This window comes from Balaenoptera acutorostrata, chromosome 15 (genome assembly GCF_949987535.1).
Source record: "Balaenoptera acutorostrata chromosome 15, mBalAcu1.1, whole genome shotgun sequence".
NCBI lineage: Eukaryota > Metazoa > Chordata > Mammalia > Artiodactyla > Balaenopteridae > Balaenoptera > Balaenoptera acutorostrata.
In genome coordinates, this window is record NC_080078.1 from 42203248 (window position 1) to 42219171 (window position 15924).

General features: G+C 45.0%; 1 protein-coding gene and 1 non-coding gene across 3 annotated transcripts in view; one reads left to right on the forward strand and one right to left on the reverse strand.

Annotated features, from left to right (window-relative positions):
- Positions 1–15924, forward strand: part of RIN2 (Ras and Rab interactor 2) — a 226810-nt gene that overhangs the window by 48086 nt on the left and 162800 nt on the right. The gene's annotated exons all lie outside the window — the stretch shown is intronic.
- On the reverse strand, positions 9640–9712 carry TRNAK-UUU (transfer RNA lysine (anticodon UUU)). The gene has a single exon. It is a non-coding gene; the product is annotated as a tRNA-Lys (tRNA).

Here is a 15924-nt window from a genome sequence, read left to right on the forward strand (position 1 = left end):
TACTGTTGGCCTTGGTCAGGACCCAGAAGGCCCACTGCTTCTGCCTAACTGGGCAAATACAAGGGGAAATTTAAAGGCCTTTACCAATGGCAGTTTTGGTTATAACTCTGGGCAAAGCCTCAAATCTTTAATCACAGTCTAAGTTTTTATTAATGGGAGATGACCTGGTTATTAAAAGCTACACGGCCTCAGGTTGCAGGAACTTCTGGTAGCTCGGACCTTCGCCGGGGATTGCTGCCCCACCTGGTCCCACGGCTTTGCTCCTCGTGGACTTGGGAGGTGTCTGGGGTTGTCCGGCTCCCTCAGTGACAACCCACTGCCTCCCCACAGCTGCCTAAAATGGTTTGACTTGGCATCAGCGCATCCTGGTTGCTCAAGTGTGTCGGACTGAAATAAGAGCAGCCAGTGGGATGAATAAATTGTCAATTACATAGATGTGTATGCTTTCCTCCATTTTGGGAGAACGCTCTGAGTTCTGTGAAAATGTCATTTCTTTGCCTCGATCAGTACCTTGGCTCTCCCGCCTGGCGCAAATGCAGTTGAGCTGGAGAGGCGGGAATGCTTTTATGTTGGTTGGAATTAGCAGCAGTAGATTTACAGGACTTCTTCCCAGTGAGCATGGAAAAAACTTGCCACTTTATGCTTTTTGTGAGTTCTAAGTCATAAAGCATACTGCTGAGGGTGGCTTGACTGTTGTGTTCTTGGCCCTGTACGTCTTTCCAAACACTTGTAAGTTATTTATACTGTGTTCGCATGTTGGCCAAGCAAGTAAGACCTTGCTGAATGATGGTACCGTATCTGGCCCGACAGAGCTTTCTAATTAACCCATCAGTGCAAAGCATGCGCCTTATGAATGCTGCTAAAATGCCTGTGGACTCAGTGGCTTGTTTCTATCTTCGTGAATGCATAGGGATAAGGCAGAAAGTACCAGCTGTGTGAGCCAATCCGTGTGTCACTTCTGGGTGGGAAGGATGGTGGGGGAGTGGAGAGGTGAGATGAGAAACGGAAGCAGGTGTGTCCACAAGCACATGACCACTGTGGGCAGCTGGGGTCAGGCCCGCCGGGGAGCTCTGGGAGATGGCACTGACCTCACCTCAGAGTTACTTCACCCAGGGAGTGAGGACCCTGGGGCCTTATCCACCAACCCCCATCCATCATTGGTGAGGACCATTCCAAGGGGCAATAGCTCTTTGGTCTTCTGGCCCACCTAGGCATACCCCTGCCATCAGTCTTCAGATCAAAGAGAGCTGTGGGTACCAGAGGATGGATATTTTGGAGGAGCTAGGTAATTTGTGATTTTTTTAAAGAAAAGGAACATTGACCTTTCTTAAAGTCGAAAAAATGGCATGTATGGGAGGGCGGGTGCTGAGGGGACATGGGTGAGGCCCCCTTAGCATCTGCTATGGGGTGTGCCAGAGACTTTGAGGAATGGAAGGAGGGAATTCGTAGCTTTTAAATCTGAGCACAGCGGAAACTAAATCCCTCTGAGGCCTTTGGACGGAATGGGGAAAGGAGAACGTTTTTTTTTGCGTGGCTATTTAATTTATTTACATGTTGTCACAGCCATACAATGAAACATTATACAACCACTAAAAAAGGTAGAAGAACTACTGTGATGATATGAAACTGTCTTCAAGTTACGGTTTTCTTTTTTTTTTTTTTTTTAAGTTTTTAGTAATTTTTTTTCCCCTTTTAATTAATTAATTAATTTATTTTTGGCTGTGTTGGGTCTTCGTTTCTGTGCGAGGGCTTTCTCTAGTTGTGGCAAGCGGGGGCCACTCTTCAGCACAGTGCGCGGGCCTCTCACTGTCGCGGCCTCTCTCGTTGCGGAGCACAGGCTCCAGACGCGCAGGCTCAGCAGTTGTGGCTCACGGGCCTAGTTGCTCCGCGGCACGTGGGATCTTCCCAGACCAGGGCTCGAACCCGTGTCCCCTGCACTGGCAGGCAGACTCTCAACCACTGCGCCACCAGGGAAGCCCCAAGTTACAGTTTTGAGTAGAGAAAAAGCACAATACAGAACGATCTTTAGAATATGTTCCTATTTATAGAAATAGCTTTATTGGGATCTAATTTACATATCATAAAATTCACCCCTTTTAAGTGTACAGGTATGAGTGCTTTAGTAAACTTTTACCGTTTTCTAGAAATTTCATGCAAATGGAATCATACACTGTGTGGTCTTTTGTGTCTGGCTGCTTTCACTCGGTCATCCGAGTTTGTAGCATGTCAATAGTTTGTTCCCTTTTTACTGTGGAAAAGTATTTCATTGATTGGATATATCGCTTTTTGTTTATCCATTCCACAGTTGATAGACATTTGGATTGATTTTAGTTTGATTATTATGAATAATGCTACTATGAACATCCACATACAAGTCTTTATGTGGACATGGATTTTTATTTCTCTTGGGTAGGTACTTAGGAGTGAAATTTCTGGGTCACATGGTGAGTACTTGTTTAGTTCTTTAAGAAACTGCCAAACTGTTTTCCAAAGAGGCTGCTGCATTTTACTGCATTCCCACCAACAATGGGAGCCTGATTTCTTCCTGTCCTCACAAACAGCTGGTGTGGTCAGGTTTTTTTGATGTTCGCTGCTCTGATAGAAGTATAGTCGCGTCTTATCGTGAGGTTAGCATTTCCCCGTGACTAAGGATGTTGAGTATCTTTTCATGTGCTTATTTGCTAGTGGGTTATCTTCCTTGGTGAAGTGTCTGTTCAAATCTTTTCTTATGTTTGTGTTGGGTTCTTTATCTTCTTATTCACTAGTAAGGGTTCTGGACTGTTGCCATTTTTTCTATAAGTCTGAAATTATTTCCAAATAAAAAGTTAAAAAAAAGGTCTAACCCCCATCACCCTCCCCATGCCCCTTCAGGATGGTACACCCAGGAATTGTTTCAGTGTGGACATGCTTGCTAACGTAATTCAAGGGAAGGGAGAGATCAGACTTTGAATCTTTGGCCAGAAGGAGTCATTGTCTGGTAACGACACAATGGCTCTTTACTGAATCAAGACATACTTCCTTGACCACTTTTTCACTATGAATGGGAAATTAGTGATTAAAGCGTGTCCAGATGTTGGATAAAGGAACGACTGATAGAGCTTATTAATATCTCCCTTCCTCTCCTTACTGTGGAAGTTACTCAGCCTCCTCAGCCTTCCCCTTCAGGTGTGGTCAGGAGGCGCCTGGTGGGCAGGTCACACGGTGGGTCTGGAGGGGTGGGCAGGGCTGGGCGGTCCCCATTCTGGCCACAAGAGCACAGACACACCTGTGTCCAGTGGGCCCCCCACCAAATCCCCTCCTTCTTCTGTAACTTCTCACATCATGAACTTGAACCAAATCCACGCCTGTAGCTAAATGTACTGAATTCAAACAGGACTTAATGGGCTGATTTAGTCAACAGCAGAGGAAATAAGGATGATGAGGTGGAGAAGGAAGACCTTCCAACCCACTTGCCATCTCCCTGACGCCGGCCACGTTGGCCTGTACTTACCGGCTTTCAATTTTCCAAATATTTAGCGAATATCAACTGTTCATTGTTTCATTCATTCACTAAGTCTTTATGAACTCCTAACATGCCACTCCAAACTCAGCCACTGTCTGAGGCTGGGGGTAGGGATGGGAGGGGGGATTAGTAGTGAAGAAAAGGGGCAAAGTGCTTTCCCCCAAGAGGCTTCCATTCTCTTGGAAGGAAGAAATAGATGGATGGAAGTGGGAGAAACAGACCATAAATAATTAAGCAAATAAATACACAATAGATATCAGGTTATAATAAGCATTACAAAATGAAATACAACACAATAAGGAGGTTGAGACAGATGTGTTCATAAAAATTCTGGAAGGATGTACTCCAGAGGATTATTAACAAATAGACCTGTAGTTTTAAAAAATTTACGTTAGTAATTTGTTTTCTAATTTTTCTATAACAAACTTGTATTGCTCTTTTTGGTAAAAAAAGTTATTCAAAATTTGCCGAAAACATTAGATTTTAAGTCCATATGATTCATTGTGTCACTGGTATCATAATTTTATAACCAAAAATATTGAAAAAAAATCAACTGGAAAATAATACATAGTCTTTATTGTCTGCAATGTGGTTTCTGCATGTTTTAGGAATTTTGATATGTGGAAATATAAGATCAATAAATTATGGAAAACCAGGCATGTTTATGAAATGCCTTTCTGATGGGTAACTTGGAATGATGAACGGTCTCTTCAAGTCTTGGTCAATTATAAATGTTGCTAAGTTGGCCAGAATAGAAAATAGTAGCATTAAATGCAAGATGCAGAGACCAACCATTTGAGCCCCAAATGCTGCTTCTAATATTGTTTTGTTTTCACTGGCAAAGGGAACTGCAAATGTGTGTCCAGGAGTTCACACAGCAGAACATAGTCATTGGGTTAGCCTGGCCCAGGAAGACTCCCAGACTTGGAAAGTCAGAGAAAAATAAAACATTTTAAGGCCCCACCCAGACTCTTTGCCTGGGGCTCAGCTCCCAGGAACACGAATACATATGTATGATTACGTTGCCCCTCCCTCCTTCCCTCCTTCTCTTTCCCCTCCTCCGTGCTTCCGTATGACTGAGTCTGCCTTTTGATTGATTGGTGCCGCTTTCCAAAAAAGGTGACACTTTGTCTCCTAACGTCACCACTGCTTATAACAACCGCTCACGACAACTCGTGTGGTCACACAACACTCCCACCCAAGACATCCGCCCAAAACCTTCCCACCCTACACGGTCAAGTCATTCCGTTTCTGGTATAGGCTGACGTTAAAATCCACTTGGGAATACATCAGATCCCATCCAAATAGTAACTTCATTGGATGGTTTGCAAGCTTGGTCATGTTTTCTTGTAACTGATTCAAATTCATAGTTATCCATGTACGCACTGATAAAGAAACTCAAAATCTGCGTCCACGCAAATTCTTCTGTTTTTTTTTTTTTTTTTTGGTTGTGTTGGGTCTTCGTTGCTGTGCACGGGCTTTCTCTAGTTGCAGTGAGCAGGGGCTACTCTTTGTTGCGGTGCGTGGGCTTCTCATTGCCGTGGCTTCTTTTGTTGTGGAGCATGGGCTCTAGGCGCGCAGGCTTCAGTAGTTGTGGCACGTGGGCTCAGTAGTTGTGGCTCGCGGGCTCTAGAGCGCAGGTTCAGTAGTTTTGGCGCATGGGCTTAGTTACTCCGCGGCCTGTGGGATCTTCCCAGACCAGAGCTCGAACCCGTGTCCCCTGAACTGGCAGGCGGATTCTTAACCACTGCACCACCAGGGAAGTCCCCATATGGATTCTTAACTGGCTCTTACTTTAAGTCGGAGTTCCGTGGCTCTACTCACTGTTTCCAGTGGTTTCTGTTGTTCCAGAGCGATTGATCCCAGTAGCTTTGAGGTTTCTTTTTTGTTTATTTTTTACTTCCTTGTTGATTGGATTCTAAGGAGCCCAACTGTCACTCCTTTGTTTTACGTTCCTGGATCACTCATTATTGAGAAATTAAATGATGCTAATTGAGAGAAGGCTTATAATGAGGCAGGAATTCTAGCTACAAAGATAAAGTACACTTTGAGCAAAAGTTAACATTTTAAAGTTTGATAGTATTCAACAAAAGTTAACGAAGGTATATAAAGGACTATTTGACATTGAGTGAAAAATAATGTATTGGTTCCTTTTTTCTTATAACAAATTCTAGCTTCACTAAAAAGAATTCATTTGTTTTTATATAACTGCATTTTGCACTATACTAGTTCAGTGTTGCCATAACTAAGTTTTATTAGGCTTTGTTTTGAAATTTTGCCTTTTTTTTACTTCCTTGGACTTTAAAAAGCATAAGTCACAGTGACATGCTCAGTGTGGCATTTGCTGATGCGTAAGAGTGCGTGTGGTTTTAATTTTTGGTTGTTTTTTCTCCCTCGACCTTTTCTTTTAGTTAATGTGAATCACATTGCGTTTTCCACTCCTGAGCACTGATTATTGCCATCCACTTCCTCTGGAGCTCACCACACCACGAGGTCCTCTGGGAAATATGGATTAGTCACAGCTGAGCCAGGCACCTCGCGTGCCTCGGTCGGTATCAGCTCCCACAACCGCGCCTTTAGGAGGAAGATGAAAACTGCTGTAGCATCTTCCTTCGGGGAAGGAGTAAGGCCTCGGTTTGGGGGTGTGTACGGCTTGTCACACTCCCTGGATTCATCTTTATAATATAACACACAGGCAGATTGGATATTAAGAAAGACAGAGATCTCATTTGGTTATGAAGCTTCTCAGGCACACTTCTGCCCTCAGGAAACAGACAGCAGAGTTGATCAGAGCCTCTTGCCTGTGGCACGTGTATAATGTCTGGGGATGGGCTGAATCTTAATATACTGATGTGATTTTGAAAATCTTGGAACAGGTTTATTTATCTCCAACATGTTTTTATCTAATCCGCTTGAGTCTAATTTCAGAAATTTTCAAGCCAAAGGATTTTTCTTTATAGGCCAGACTTATAAAGACATTCCCAAGGTCATGCCTTAATCATATCAATAATTGTTGCTAGGTTTCAACTTCCATTTAGCATCATTGATTGACAGCTTGTGACCCCCTGTCCCCAGGTGTAATTGCCATCTTCCCTCCATTTGGTATCGCCTGACTTAAGGGTGCTGTGGCTGTGGTCTCTACGATCGGGAGAACTCTTTAATTTTCCTATTCAGAGTGAAGCCCCTTCAAGTTTGAGGAACTAGAGCAGCTGAAGAGCAGGGACCAGTGGTTAACCAGTTAGATAAACTGAGCAAGGTGTCAGGAGATCACGTTCTGGTCTGAGCCGGGGGTGGCTTTGGGGAACTGTGTGTGCCGCCCTCGGCCTCAGTTTCTTCGAGTCTGTTAGCTTGTAGGGGGCAGAAAGGCCAACCCCAAACAGCGTAGCCAGGTGAGGACTGGGCACGGTGGCCCTGCAGACAGAATGGGGTCACACAAACAAAAAGCCTGACCAAGTATTAGATGAACATACAGGGAGTATAAGCCCTTAACCTTCACGGTAAAAAGGATCGCCAGCTCTGTTTCCCTGAGACAGCGGAACATTCGTCTGGAGATTCTGCTCTTGCCTGTCCTGTTGATCATCTGGAGCTCAGGGGCGTACAGAGCACAGCAACCCTCCTGCTCAGTTAGAAGTTAAGGGCTGGGGCTTCCCTGGTGGCGCAGTGGTTGAGAATCTGCCTGCCAATGCAGGGGACACGGGTTCGAGCCCTGGTCTGGGAAGATCCCACATGCCACGGAGCAACTGGGCCCGTGCACCACAACTACTGAGCCTGCACGTCTGGAGCCTGTGCTCCGCAACAAGAGAGGCCGCGACAGTGAGAGGCCCGCGCACCGCGATGAAGAGTGGTCCCCACTTGCTGCAACTAGAGAAAGCCCTCGCACAGAAACGAAGACTCAACACAGTCCTAAATAAATAAATAAATAAATAAAAGAACGTGAATTTCTTTAAAAAAAAAAAAAAAAAAGAAGTTAAGGGCTGGCGCGCGGGTGAGGCGACCCCGAGAGCCACGCTCTACCCCGGCGCCGACGCTGGCCAGCTGTGAGGCCTCGGGTAGGTAACTCAGCCTTTGGGCCTCGCCTTCTTCACTGATGGAATCAGAGTAGGGCCTCTCTACCTGAAGGCCAGGAGTGCTGATGGAAGAGGACGCTGGGGACCCCGCTGGGAAGTAGCACCGCAGCTGTTACCAGTGTCTGCAGCGTCCAGGAGAGAGGCAGCACCCCATACCCGCCATCCACACGCTCAGTGAGCTCTCAGCTCCCTGGGGCTGGCAGCTCTCTCAGCTGTGACTTGTGGCAGGTCCAGAAGCCCTGCTTGTTGCTCACATCATGGGTCACTAGCTAGCCTGAGCACTGGCCAGAAAGCCATGCAGGCGTAGACACTAAGTCTTTCTGTGTCTGTCTTACTTCCCTCAGGATGATAATCTCTAGGTCCATGCGTGTCGCTGCAATGGCGTTATTTCATTCTTTTTAATGGCTGAGTAATATTCCATTGTATATCTGTAGCGTATCTTCTTTATCCATTCATCTGTCGATGGACATTTAGGTTGCTTCCATGTCCTGGCTGTTGTAAATAGTACTACTATGAACATTGAGATGCAGGTATCTTTTCGAATTAGAGTTTTCTCCAGATATATGCCCAGGAGTGGGATTGCTGGGTCCTATGGTAGCTCTATTTTTACTTTTTTAAGGAACCTCCATACTGTTCTCCATAGTGGCTGCACCAACTTATTGTGCCTTCCCACCAACAGTGTAGGCGGGAGTGTTCAGTTGTAATTATCTTGTCACTCCTGGTTGGTACAGTGAGGAAGAGCCGTTGGTGTCAATGTGATTCCAATAATGTTTGTTCTCTTTAGCCTTTTATTTATTTCATATTTTAGTCGTTTCACAGGACTTAATTTAGGGAACTTAACTGGATGTGGTGTGAGCTGGTCCCAGAACATCGCAGCAGGTGATGCTGCCCTCTGATCTAGAGGAGCCCTCTGGCTTTACCTCAGATTTCATCCGTGCCGTCCATTAGCCATCCCGCCTATGCTAATGCTGTCTCTCCAACCCCTGGCCACGTGCCCAAGCTCCAAACTCATATCCAGCTCTGTCGGTCATCTCCACTTTGGTGACCCACGGTCTCTTCACATTCCACTGGTCTAAAGTTCATCTGTTTTGTTTCTCCCACTACACCTGCCATTTTTCTGGATGCCGTAACTTGGTGAATTCTACCACCTTCTACCCAAGATTCCTACAGCTGAAACCTGAAACTTCTCTGGGACTCCCTTTCCTCTACCCACCTCCCACATGTATCAAGTCCTGACCCCCTTAAATATTTCTCACCTATATGCCCCACGCTAATATGCATGGATCATCCTCTCACCCCCCAACTTGGTTGGCCCCCCAAAATGTCCATCTGCTGCTCAGAGGTATCCATTGGTGTCTTGTCATCACCCATAGGGTCAAATCTACATTTGTTTGCTTGGCCTACAAGGTGCTCTGTTCTGTGCAACCCCAGTTCCCCTTCCACAGAACCCTTGGGGCTCTAGCAATACTGAGAAAGATTGGATTTATGGTCTCCCCAAAGCACTTGCTCACCCCTCGCTTCTGAATGGCATTTCTCACCCTCTTCTCTCTGCCTGGAATCCCTTCCACTGCCTACTCATCCTTCCAGGCTCAACTCCGACGCTGCCTTCTTTGTAAAGCAATCCTGGTCTTTCTCAGAAGAACTTACACTTTCTATCTTCTGTTGCCATTGTGCTGGTCACAAATCTCAGTTGTTGTTTTTTTTTAACATTTTTATTGGAGTATAATTGCTTTACAATGGTGTGTTAGTTTCTGCTGTATAACAAAGTGAATCAGCTATACATATACATATATCCCCATATCCCCTCCCTCTTGTGTCTCCCTCCCACCCTCCCTATCCCACCCCTCTAGGTGGACACAAAGCACCGAGCTGATCTCCCTGTGCTATGCGGCTGCTTCCCAGTAGCTATCTATTTTACATTTGGTAGTGTATATATGTCCATGTCACTCTCTCACTTCATCCCAGACAAATCTCAGTTTTAACAGTGATCTTGTTGTACATGTCTGGGTACAGAGGGTAGCATTTTTATTTTTATTTTTTTGGCTCTATGTGTGGCTTGCAGGATCTTAGTTCCCTGACCAGGGATTGAACCCGGACCCATGGCAGTAAAAGCGCCAAGTCCTAACCACTGGACCGCCAGGGAATTTCCAAGGGTAGCTTTTTAATATGTCTGTTATCTCACACTGACAGCCTGGTGCATTGTAGGTGCTCCACTATGTTTGTTAAATAGAAGAATGGTTGAATGAATCATCGGTCAAGGTACACCCATCCTCGGTGCATAGGTTGGGAAAGAGAGAACCGGCAAGGTGGATGCAGGGTTAGAGCAGGCTCATTCCTCTTCTGCAAGTTTATGGAGGATGTTTTCAGACTACTCATGACTATGGTCTCCAGAACCTTTAGGCCCATGGAGTTTATTCTAGTCTGTGTTCCATCCTTTAAGATGGACCCACGTGTATTTTATTTCAAGGTGGCTCAGAGGTCTGAGATTCCTGGGAGATTTGCAGACTAGAAATAGTGCAGCACAGGTCCGGAGCTGGTCGACCAGTTCTCCAAGACTGAGGTGGTGATGTGGGAACTGCCTAGATTTGACTAGTGGCAGCTCTGATGGTGTAGCAGCACTATTTTTTTTTCCTCCTGGGCTTCTTGTGTTTTCTCAGAGCTTACATATGAGTTTCTTATCATGAATCCAAAGAATGGCAAGAATTTTCAGGGGCTAGATCAATGGAATAGCTGGAAGAGCCCATATTAGTATGTAGAGACACGGGGAATAAGGAAATTTAAAAGCCAAGAATAGATTCTAAACTAATGTTCTGATTTGATCTATGAAGCTCTCTTGCTCGGGGCCATCCTTCCATGACCCTCTCTAAGTACCTTTATTGTAGCAGAAACTGTGCCCACTGATCAACACTAATGAGAGAGACACATACACACAATTATAAATCCTGGATGCTAAAATACCATGTACATCTATTTGCATGAGAAGAATGACGTTTTAATTATTGATGGTCACTACTGTTCATGCTAATATATGCATTCTTATGGCTACATAATTTTGACATAATTTAACTTGAAAGTACTTTGTGTGCATTTAATGTATTCTTTCTTCACAATGTACTTTGTAAAAGGAAGTGGCTGTTTGCCCAAATACTTCTTAGCTTGGCCTAGGAACTTAGTAAACCGTGCTTTAAAATTAAAAAAAAAAAAATTGTAGTGATTGATAATAATCATTAGAATAGCTAACATATATTAAAGATGTACTATATTCCAGGCATTGTACTAAGAAGTGCTTTTCCATAGGTTATTTCATTGAATACCCACTTTACTGATGAGGAAACTAAGGCATAAGGAGACTAAGTCACTTCTCAAAGCCTCCCACTTAGTGACTCCCTGGGAGGGGGGAACCCTTCCCTGTTTTAATAGTCACAGACCCATAGCAAGGAGATGTTGCTGATTGTTGGTTGGGGTTTCTTATCTTAAAATCAAAGCTGACTGATAGTGAGCATGGTAAGGATGCAAAAGGTAGTGAAAATGTTCATGCTCTGAAATCTGGACACTGAGTTAAGTTGGATTTCCCCCCTGCCTAGCTGTTTGACCTCTGAGCAAAAGTGAGTGGATGGTAAGCGGATGAACCTGCTTTGTTCCCTTCCCTCCCAGCAGCTGGGTGAGCACTGACTGAGTTAGTAATTGTATAAACATGCTTTGAAAGCTGGACCTGAGCAGGGTCCTGCTTTAGGGGCCTGAACTAGGCTCCTTCCAGGTGACTCTTTACTTTCGGGAAGAAGCCTAGGGTAGAGAATGAAGCTTCTAAGACTATTTCCTATCACCACTTATCCAAAGGGATTATGTCTCCCTTTGGTTGAACATGAGATGATTTTAGATGGACCAAAGATAAATCTTCTTTGAACTTAGGGATTTGTTTTAAGATTATTTAAAATACATGTAATGAGTGCATCAAATTGTGATACCACCATGATTATTATTTAGGATGAGTTTAGATATATTTGGTTTTAAGTGAATTAATTTTAAAAGGTAAATAAATAATAGTACAATATTCCATGGACATGGCAAAAATTACTGCAGGCAGACGTAGATTTTAGGGGTATCGAGTAACACTCAAGTGTCCTCAAGGCCCTTGCCTTACCCCCAGCCCTTCCAGTGGCCTGTGGGCATCTTGCATTAGTAATTTTGTATTCTTTCCCATTAAGGGGGCTTCCAAAATAGAATAAGCCTTGGGCCCCCTAAAACCTGGGTCTGCCCCTGCCTGACTTGGACTTGGTAACAATTACAGGAGCCTCTTAGAGAAGAGAGATTTTTGCAAGTTCTGGCTGCCAGGGACACAGTAGGAGCCAAGAAGAAGAAAAATGGTCTCTAACAGTTTTTTAAAACTGAACTCAGACATTAGTTACAAAAACTCAGGGGCCACCAATCATTTCCAGGTGGAGAGGACCACGCAAAAGCCACCCTCCTAAAGCACCGAGGTCTCCTCACAGGCTGGGGTGGGTGTTGGGTTCTGATGGCATCTCAGGGGCCCCCTTCTCCGGAGACCTGCTCTCAGTGACACTTAGGAGGACACACCTCACAGGGCAGGTCAAGCCACCTGCCTGACAGTAAAAGGCAGGCCCCTGCCTCCTGTGGGATAAGCGCGGTTCCGTTCACGCTACAGAGCTGCCCATGGGGTCAGGCCAAGGCTAGACTTAGCTGCGAACACAGGCTTGCTGGGCTCTTTATCCTTCCTCTCTGCTTCTCTCGCTCCCAAAGACACTCCCAGTAAGCTGTATGCATCTGAATCCCCATCTCGACCTCTGCTTCTGGGGAACCTGGTCCAGGACTAAGCCTTTCTCAGCTCCAAATGCTTGAGCAGCCTATGCTTGACCTTCCCAGCAATCAGGGGCTCCCTGCCTTCCAGGGCAGCCAATCCTGTTTGTAGGCAGCTCGGATCATCCGACAGGTCCTTCCTAGGCTGAACCCAGCAAGCTGAACCTATTTGTAAGAAGACAGCCCGCCTGCCCCATCCTACCCTGCTTCCCAGTCTTCCCTGGGAAAACCTTCCCAGGCTGTCAGCTCATCTTTTTGTGGCCAGGATTCTGTTCACCTCACCTCAGTCCAGTGTGGCAGAATCCCACCGTTGGTGCCCACCAAAGCTGAGCCCCGCATTCTCAGTGAGAGCTGGGGACTCACGGAGCAGGACTTGCCCCAGCGTAGAAACTGCCTCCCATGAGCCCAAATGCACGTCAGGGACTCGGGCATCTCCATCGTTTTGCAGGAAGAGTCAATTCAGTCCAGAGTCCCTTTCACGTGTGCTCCTGGTCCACGGCACCTTCCCCAGCATGTGCTCCATTAATGCTTTCTGTACCCCTGCTCACAGGAGTTCACATTTATTTCTACCAAATTTCATTTTGTGAGCCTGTTGTCTCAGCCAGTTGAGTGGTATTTTGTATCCCAGTGATGTCACCTGGTCCCATTTTTCCAAAGCATGTTACAGACACCGCTAGAGAAAGCCCAGAAGATTTTTAGGTGGTACTCAGATGAGCATTTTTTACACTTTTATTTCATTGTTCATTGTAATTCTTATGAACTTAATTTATAGTATAAAAATGTAATTAACACATCAAATACGTAGCTTCTGTTTTTTTTTAATTTAGGTTTAAAATGAGTCAACTAAAAGAAAATCCTTAAGCCCATGTGATGAGAATTATGAAGGCAGTTCACACAGGACTGATGTTTAGAAAACACTGGCTTAGAAGATTTACCATTTCTCTCTACTTTAAGCCATTTGTCAGCTTAACCTTGATGTACTCCTTATCCTAGTTTAAAATTTTTTTTGAAGCCTTTTATTTTATTTTTATTTTATTTATTTATTTATTTTAACATCTTTTTTGGAGTATAGTTGCTTTACAATGGTGTGTTAGTTTCTGCTTTATAACAAAGTGAATCAGTTATACATATACATATGTTCCCATATCTCTTCCCTCTTGCATCTCCCTCCCTCCCACCCTCCCTATCCCACCCCTCTAGGTGGTCACAAAGCACCGAGCTGATCTCCCTGTGCTATGCAGCTGCTTCCCACTAGCTGGTTTAACTTTTTAAAAAACATCCTGAACAGAATGGTCATGGAAAGAAACGTGGGGCCTGCTCCCGTGTGATAGTGATTTATCAACTAGGGGCTCTGGGTGTGCGGACGTTTAACTGCTGTTTTGTCATCCTGTTACACACAATTTTCCATCTTGCTAAAAAGGTATCGTTACTTGTCAGCTCCTTTTTTGAAATTCAGATCCATGTCTAACAGGTTTTGACTATTGCTAGTCTAACAACCCTGCCAAAAACGCAGCAAGTGTGAGCAGCTATGAGCTTCTCTGAGCACCACTGAGCTGACATAGCTTGCCTTTGGAAACCCAAGCTGACCCCCCGCTGGGGATGAGCACTTTTGGCCAAAGATAGACCGTTTTACCACTAATCCCAGTTAGAGTCATGCGTTAGATGGCCCTCAAGCCCACCTCTTCATAAGGAAGAGTCCACTGCCTTCTCTGATTTTGAAACCAGGGGTCAACATTATGTACCAACCTTGTCTCAGCACCTCTTCAATTCCCTGTGAACGCTGGATGGTGACCACAAATTATGTCACGTGCATTTTAGTTTTAATCAGAGCCTGGCATGTGATCCCTCCAGGCTGGGAAATGGAGATGCCCATGGAACACCCAGATGCCCTCTTACAGTGGCGCCGTGGCCTTGAGGATCCAGTCCTGCTTGTTAATGCTGGCCGCCTCTTCCCAGCCCAGAAGTCTTACTTCTTTCTTTATTTGCTCCTGTCACGGGTATTAAACACTCCAATGGACAGGAGTTGAGTAGGTTTGTTTTCTTTTATTCTGCTGCCAGTCAACCTTATTTTGTTCCAAAAACACCTTTAAAAAGTTCTTCGATGGTTTTCTTTAGCTTTATTTGCAAGACTCCCTTCCCTGGGTCTTAGGCTTGTGGACATTATTCATTTAGACCCGTCTCTGCCTCCGGAACCGTTCCTCGTAGTTGGTCCTTTCTAGCCGTGAGTTCACTGCAAAGTTGTTGGCGCAGACACATCAGTTTGTTGTGATTCTTCTACCTCTTCACTAATTATTTGTGTTTGTGGTGTCAGAACCCCATTTTCAAGAACGTCTCACCTTAATTGAGAACGAGGACATTTTTTTTAGATTCCAACTCACCTTTCAACTTTTTGGAATCTCTGCTCAGAAATTACAGGATTCGGGTGGCGCAGGGGTTAAGAATCCGCCTGCCGATGCAGGGGACACGCGTTCGAGCCCTGGTCCGGGAAGATCCCACATGCCTCAGAGCAACTAAGCCCGTGCACCACAACTGCTGAAGCCCGCGCGCTCTAGGGCCCACGTGCTGCAACTGCTGAAGCCAGCACACCTAGAACCTGTGCTCCGCAACAAGAGAAGTCACAGCAATGAGAAGCCCGTGCACCACAACGAAGAGTGACCCCTGCTCGCTGCAGCTAGAGAAAGCCCATGCTCAACAAAGAAGACCCAATGCAGCCAAAAACTAACTAAATTAATTAATTAATTATTTTAAAAAAGAAAGAAAAAGAAATTACAGGATTCTCAGCCAGACTAGGTTCTCATTCCTGGCCGTCGTGAACATAAATGTGATGTGAGTGTCTTCCCTCGTGATGCCGGACACTTCCATTTCTCTCATCGCTTCCACTTCTCCCATCACTTCCTCCTTGTTAATTGGAAGTAAGTCAAGACCGGTGGCCCCTCCCACTACTTTCTCAACCTTCCGAGGCCTGGATGTGTCAGTGAGTTGGGTCAAGGATGTGTCATGCGCAGTTTTGATCACAATGACACTATGAGAATATGTGTGCACAATTGAATCCCCACCAGTTCTGTCTTTGATGTTTCCTCCTGATTTCTGTAGCAGGAACAATCACTCATTTCCTGCGTTTGGCAGTGGCTATAATATCCTGCTGTTACAGTAGCACTTTTCTCGATTCATCCCCATTTTTATCCAGCGTGAGAACTGGTGCATAGATGCATAGATTTATTTGTTCTTTTTTTTTTCTTATTAGTTATGTATTTTATACATATTAGTGTATATATGTCAATCCCAATCTACCAATTCATCCCACCCCCTCCTTTCCCCCCTTGGTGTCCATACGTTTGTTCTCTACGTCTGTGTGTCTATTTCTGCCTTGCAGACTGGTTCATCTGTACCATTTTTGTAGGTTCCACATATATGCGTTAATATACGATACTTGTTTTCCCTTTCTGACTTACTTCACTTGGTAGGACAGTCTCTAGGTCCATCCACATCTCTACAAATGACCCAGTTTTGTTCCGTTTTATGGCTGAGTAATATTCCATT